Genomic DNA, 6,622 nt, shown 5'->3' on the forward strand with positions numbered 1-6,622 from the left:
TCTGTGAGAGGAGCCAATTAGGACACCAGACACAGGGTAGCACACAATCAATATTCACTCTCCTCTTCTCTTTATTTTCACCTGTTGCTCCTCATGGTCACTTTTTTTTTTTTTAATTATAGAGTTGTAGGATAGAAATGAAAATAAACATAATAAAGATATAGTTGTCTGTACAGAAAAACAAACAAACCATACTTCAGATGTATATATTTAATGGCACATAGATGGGTACATATGTAAAATTTATTAAGTTGAACACCTAAAATTCATGTATTTTATGTAAGGTTTATTGTAATTTTTTTAAAAATTTGAAGCACCAGAAAACTTATGGGTGTATTAAATACTCTCTGAAAGAATGGAATACACCACTGTTCTAGAACATAAATTTAAAATAAAGATACAACAAGATGAACTAGATTCTTCTGTCAGAGAAGGAACTCCTCCGTTTAACAAATTTTAAATAAAAATGGTCTCATTGACTGTACATATTATATTAATGTATTATATGTTATTATATAATTTAATATTTCTATAATATATTTCTATAATGTGTCTATAATATATTACACAAAATTATATATAATAATAAATTATATACATATAAACAAGTGGTAACTTTATTAACTACCTTGTTTCTAATAAAGGACTTTGAATCTAAACTAATGAAAAGACAAGTAAATCACTGGGATTAAACCAAGATGACAGTGTAGCTCCTCGTGCCATTATTCAATTATAACCGTATCTCAGCCAGCAGTAGATACTCAGCATCTAAAAGGCAAAAATTACACTCTTGGAACACAGTTCAAATATGAGTGAAATTGCACGTAAGCATAGAGGCAACTCACTAAATGCTAGAGAGACAGAATCACAGTAAAACAGTCTGGGAAGGTAAAAGCCAGAGCAGCAGTTGAGGGGGCATGAGGCAGTCCATCCAGGGCCAGGTCTCCAGGTCACTGATCTATACAGTCAGGAACCCCCCACAAAGTCTTCCAAAGACTCAACAATGTGTCACCCATTTTAGGGAGCCTACCACAAAGGGGCACCAACATGCCAGCAGTTTTAGCCCAAGATATAGCATCCGCAGTTGTGAGAGAACCACAGACATGGGTGAGCACTTAAGAGGCACCGGTCCCTTCCCTCAACCTGAGAGACCAGAAGCCAGGAAAAGGCAGAGGAAGGAAAGAAGCTATGAATCAGAATAAGATGCAAACTAAATGGACCCAGCTTTTAAAAACTGCAAATCTCTACAATCTTCCTTAGATGTTTTTGAGGGATAGGAAAGGAGATTAGACAAAGCACTATTAAAAGTACTGATTGGAAAAAAAAATCCATTACATATTTGTGCCTCCAAATGTTGAAATCTCTCAATTAGCCGCTTACTAAGCTATCAGTAATGACAGAGAAATGTGTGTGTGTGTGTGCGTGTGTGTGTGTATGAGAGAGAGAGAGAGAGAGAGATCTATACATATAACAGATATTATTCAAATAATTTTTGAGCAGGATAAAAATAGTTACATTACTAGAGAATTTCTACTATGCCCCATATTGAAACAGATGTTTTACTCATAAATCCATTTTCATCCTCACAAGAAATATCACCTTATCCCCATTTCTCAGATAAGGAAACTGAGACTTTATATAATTTAAGTAACACCCTGAGATCATACAGTTTGGAAGTGACTAGTAAGTGGCTCTCTGCCTGGAGTCATTAAATTAACCTAGCCCGAATTTCTACCATCTCATTTTATAAATGTTTAAACTTAGTTCCAGAGGAATTAAAGAACTTGACCAAAGCTGTTATTCTTTAGCAACAGAGAAAAGATTTCTAACATAAAAAGATCTTCTGGTGTTTACTAAAGAGCTTATAATAAGGCTATTTTAAAAAAGAAAAAACACAAATGTTCCCATTAAAGTTTTGTTTTAAACAGCAATTGTCACGATCTTAAGACATCACAATACAAGGCAGGTGGCTTGCTCTGGTTGTACTTGTTGAGAGTAAGGAATAGAGAGACCTTGTAGAATTCTAACCTACCCATGAAATTCGGTCATTTTTATCCTTTCTGCTGTCAGCGCTATAATATTGTGTGCATTCCAAGCACCTAGCACCGTGCCAGGCACATAGTAGGTGCTCAATAAATGTTTGCAACGAATATTCACTATAAACATAATCAGTATACCCCGAACAAAATATAAACCAATATTCCCTGGGCAAAAGAAATAAGTTCTTTTCTCTTTAATATTGTATAAATAATATTAGTAAACAAATTCACTTTGGTTTTTTTCCAATTCATATCAGTCCAACTTTCATTTGCATCTGTAATATAGATGCATACAAATGAACTTATCCGTCATCTCTTCTGAACTCTCATGACATCATGGCCCGTCACCAGACACCAAGGCCAGATCTTCTGTTAATCTCTCTCCATTTGTGTACTACTTGTTACTTTGTAATATGTATGTATGTATATATACACATATATATATATATTTAAGTAACTACCCTGTATATATATACCCTATATACATATATAGTTATAATATAATTCATATTTTAGGAGTTGACTCAACTTTGTTTACCCCTTCCCCTTGATGCAGGAAGGGCAAAACTCTGTTCACTTCTTTTTTGCTGATGACTGGTGCTGAAAGTCCTGTGCGGAAACTTACAAAATGAAGTGGGAGTTTTCTTCCCCTCCTGTTAAATTCTAACTCGCCTCCCCTCACTCACATGGCCAGCCTAGCTGTCTGCCCCAGGCAGCCTCTGCCAGTCAGGCCAGGCTTGATCTTGTTCTCTGAATGTCTGAAACAGGGAGGCCTAAAAGGAAATACTGCTCTCAATTCAAAATTACTTCGTCTTCATGCGGGAAAAATTTTTCAGAGAAAGGTAAACACAGCCAATCTGAGAAATCTTAGTTGATTATTTACTATTATTTAATCTTTGAAAGATTCCATTGCAAAAGAGAGGGCAGGTATTTATATAGTTCACGTCCCAGGGAACCTTTTTTTCTCTGCATAACTAGCAAGCTAAACTAGTTAGCTTGGGTTTATATGTAAAGAGGCTAATTCTATGACTCCTTCCATTTCCCAGAATGTCTCACAGTGGACATGCAAAGCAGTTGACTTGCTAACAAAGATGAAGGAGTTTGGTTCTACATAATTCCTGAATTATTGATGGAGCTTTGCAACTGAGCTTTACCTGTGTTCATGACTAACCTTAGCTAATCTTTACAGCATATAAGGAGTAAAGTATTCTTAAACGCTGTAAAAGGAAACATTCTTAAAGCAGAAGATCAAAAGTCATATGTGAGTTTTACTGTTTTGAAATATGGTTCTGGAGTTTTGGAGCATCATTTCATGGGACTTGAGTTTTTAAACCAAATCTTTGTTCAGAGAGATATGAAATGTCCTGCTTCAGAAATATTATTATCCACCCTGAACACACCCGATTTCGTCTGATCTTGGAAGCTAAGCAGGGTCGGGCCTGGTTAGTACTTGGACGGGAGACCACCTAGGAATACCAGGTACTGTAGGCATAAAAAATAAAACAAACAAACAAACAAACAAATAAATAATATAATATCTCCTGAGACATTTTTGAAAAAAAATAGAAATATTATTATCATTATTAATTACCTGAAGCAAGTACTCAAAATACCTAAATGCTATTTGCAAAATAGTCAGGCAATAAAGCTGTGTAGCTAAGGGATGTCATTTCAAAGGGTATAGGGCATACCATCCATTCTTCTTGGGGTCCTTAAAAAGAATAGTGAGTTAAAAAAAAAAAAGTGGTTTATGTTACATAAAAGACAAAGGAAAAGATGACCCATAGTAAACAGACTTAACATCAAAAATAACAGTGCACTTTTCTTATGGCTATATCAATTAGGAATAGCAAGTGGATGCAAACTATTATTGGCTAAAAGCAAAGCAGTGGTTTATTCTCATACATACATTCAGAAGGTTTGTAGTCATTGTGTATCCGTCTTCTGTCTCTTTTCTGCCATCCTTAACCTCATGAGCTAAGATGATTGCTGAAATCCCAGCTACTCCATTCATGTCCCAGGAAGGAAGAGAAAGGGGAAAAGGGGCAAAAGGAGCGTCCTGCCTAGTTTCCCAAAAGCTCTATCTATATGGTTGCTAGATTTGGCAAATAGAAATAATAACATGTTACAGGGGACATACTTATATTAAAAAATTATTTGTTGTTTATCTGAAATTCAAAATTAACTGGGCAAACCATATTTTATCCAGCAACACTGCCCACCCAACAACATCGCCTTAGATCTCACTGGCCACCCCTACTGTAAGGAAGGCTGGGAAAGGAAGTCTTTAGCCAGGCACATTGCCACACTGGAGTTGTTGCTCTAGGGAAAAAAATAGAGACTGAATATTGGGTAAGGAGCCAACAGTCTGAGGGAGTGAGTGTGAGTCTGGGAAAAGGACAGGGCCTCATCTGTACCCCAAACCCTCCTTGAAGCTTTTCTTGACTGTATCAGCCCCTTGTGGTCACTCTGGCCTCTGAAAGCTTATGGCCTTTTTGGTCTCTGTGCTGGATACAAAGAAAAGATACTGATTTTTTTTTTGTAAGTACTCAATAAATACTAGTTTTTACTATTTTTAAATTTCTCCAAATATATATAAGATAATGGAACTCAAGTTTGTATTGAGAAGAACAAAAATATGTGCAGATACCTTGCCCTGCTTTCTTATCATGGAGTCCTATAAAATTTCTTTGCTATCCTTCATATAGAGGTAGATATTTTACACATCTCTAGATTCCCAGTGACTGGAGAACAGTTTCTTAAATTCTCAAAGAACTTCTGTGATTTTCTTAGTGATTTTTTTAGCATTTTTTAATTTTATAATTAGTTTCAAGTATACGGTTCATTGGTTAGACATTTATATAGTTTATGAAATGATCCCCCCAGTTCCTCTATCACCCCTCTGGCTCTACACATAGCCATTATATTACTGCTGACTGCATTCCCTCTGCCATGCTCCCCATCCCTGTGACCATTTTTCAACTACTAATTTGTACTGCTTTAACCTGTCACCCCATTCTCCCAGCACCTCAACCCCTCTGGCCATCACTACGTTGTCCTCTGTATTTGTCTGTTTTCGATCAGTTTGTTCTTTTTGTTCCTTAGATTCCTCATTTAAGTGAAATCATATAGTATTTATCTTTCTCTGACTTTTTTCGCTCAGCACAATACCCTCTGGGTCCATCCATGTCATTGCAAATAGTAAATTTCATTTTTTATGGTTGAGTAATATTCCATTGTATATATGAACCATAACTTCTTTATCCAATCATCTGTTAGAAGGGCACTTAGGTTGCTTCCATATCTTGGCTATTGTGAATAGCACTGCCATGAACATAGAGGTGCATAAATCCCTACAAATTAGTGTTTTGGTTTTCTTTAGATAAATACCCCAGAAGAGCAATTGCTGGGTCAAAAGGTGGATCCGTTTTTAATTTTTTGAGGAATCTCCAAAGTGTTTTCCATAGTGGCTACACTAATTTGCAATCCTACCAACAAGTGTACGAGTGTTTACTTTTCTCCATATATTTGACAACACTCGTTTTTTGATTTATTGATGATAGCCATTCTGACAGGTGTGAAGTGATATTTCATTGTGCTTTTAATTTGTATTTCTCTGATTATTAGTGATATTAAGTATCTTTTCATATATTTATTGGCCATCTGTATTTCTTCTTTTGAGAAATATCTATTCAGGTCTTCTGCCCATTTTTTAATTGGATTGTTTATTTTTTTGGTGTTGAGTCATATGAGTTCTTTATAAATGTTAGATATTATCCCCTTATCAGATACACCATAAGCAAATATCTTCTCCTATTCAGTAGGTTGTCTTTTCACTTTGTTGATGGTTTCCTTTGTTGTACGAAAATGTTTTAGTTTGATGTAAACTAAATCAAACTAAATCCCATGTAAACAAAATCCCATTTGTTTATTTTTCTTTTGTTTTCCTTGTCCGTGGAGATATATCTAAAATTACTAGTAGCAATATCAGAAGGAAGGATACTGATTTTTAATAAACATACAAAAATTGATCTACTCAGAAGCTACTATCTTTTCCAAAAGGTCAAACACTAACAGTAGCGCAGCCCCTTCATAATAGTTTTGGAATTTAGACCCTGATGAAGCAGAAGTCTTCTCTTACGAGGGATCCAGGAGGCTGCAGTGGCCTGCGGGATCACAGACACTTTGGAAATTTGTTGTCCCTAAGTGGAAATCTTCAACAAATTCCATTCTGCAACAACGTTAACCCATTTTTTCCCCCAAAGCTTCCTCTCACCATTGTAAGAACACAAAATCATTTTCTAGAATGTCAATAGCTCCAGCCAATGGAGATAGGATTGAGGAAGCTGCTGGTTTAGGAAACTGGCCCTGGGAAGCTTGATGTCCTCTCATAACTCAGTACTATCTGTAGCCTGATCAATCTCATGAAAGCATGGTTTTACACAGTGTTGCGTCCTAAAATAAAGATAGGGAACAATGGGAGAAAACAGACCCAGATTAAAATTCCCTCCATATATCCCTAGAAAAATTCTAATTTGGGGCTTCCATTTGCCTGATAGTGATTGCTTATTACCTACCACTCC

The 6,622-nt window shown here is 36.0% G+C and overlaps 1 pseudogene; it reads left to right on the forward strand.

The window, feature by feature from the left end:
* Positions 1 to 3,412: 3,412 nt before the first annotated feature.
* Positions 3,413 to 3,530, forward strand: LOC111740970 (annotated as a pseudogene).
* Positions 3,531 to 6,622: the final 3,092 nt, after the last annotated feature.

Source organism: Pteropus vampyrus, unplaced genomic scaffold (genome assembly GCF_000151845.1).
Source record: "Pteropus vampyrus isolate Shadow unplaced genomic scaffold, Pvam_2.0 Scaffold70, whole genome shotgun sequence".
NCBI classification, from domain to species: domain Eukaryota; kingdom Metazoa; phylum Chordata; class Mammalia; order Chiroptera; family Pteropodidae; genus Pteropus; species Pteropus vampyrus.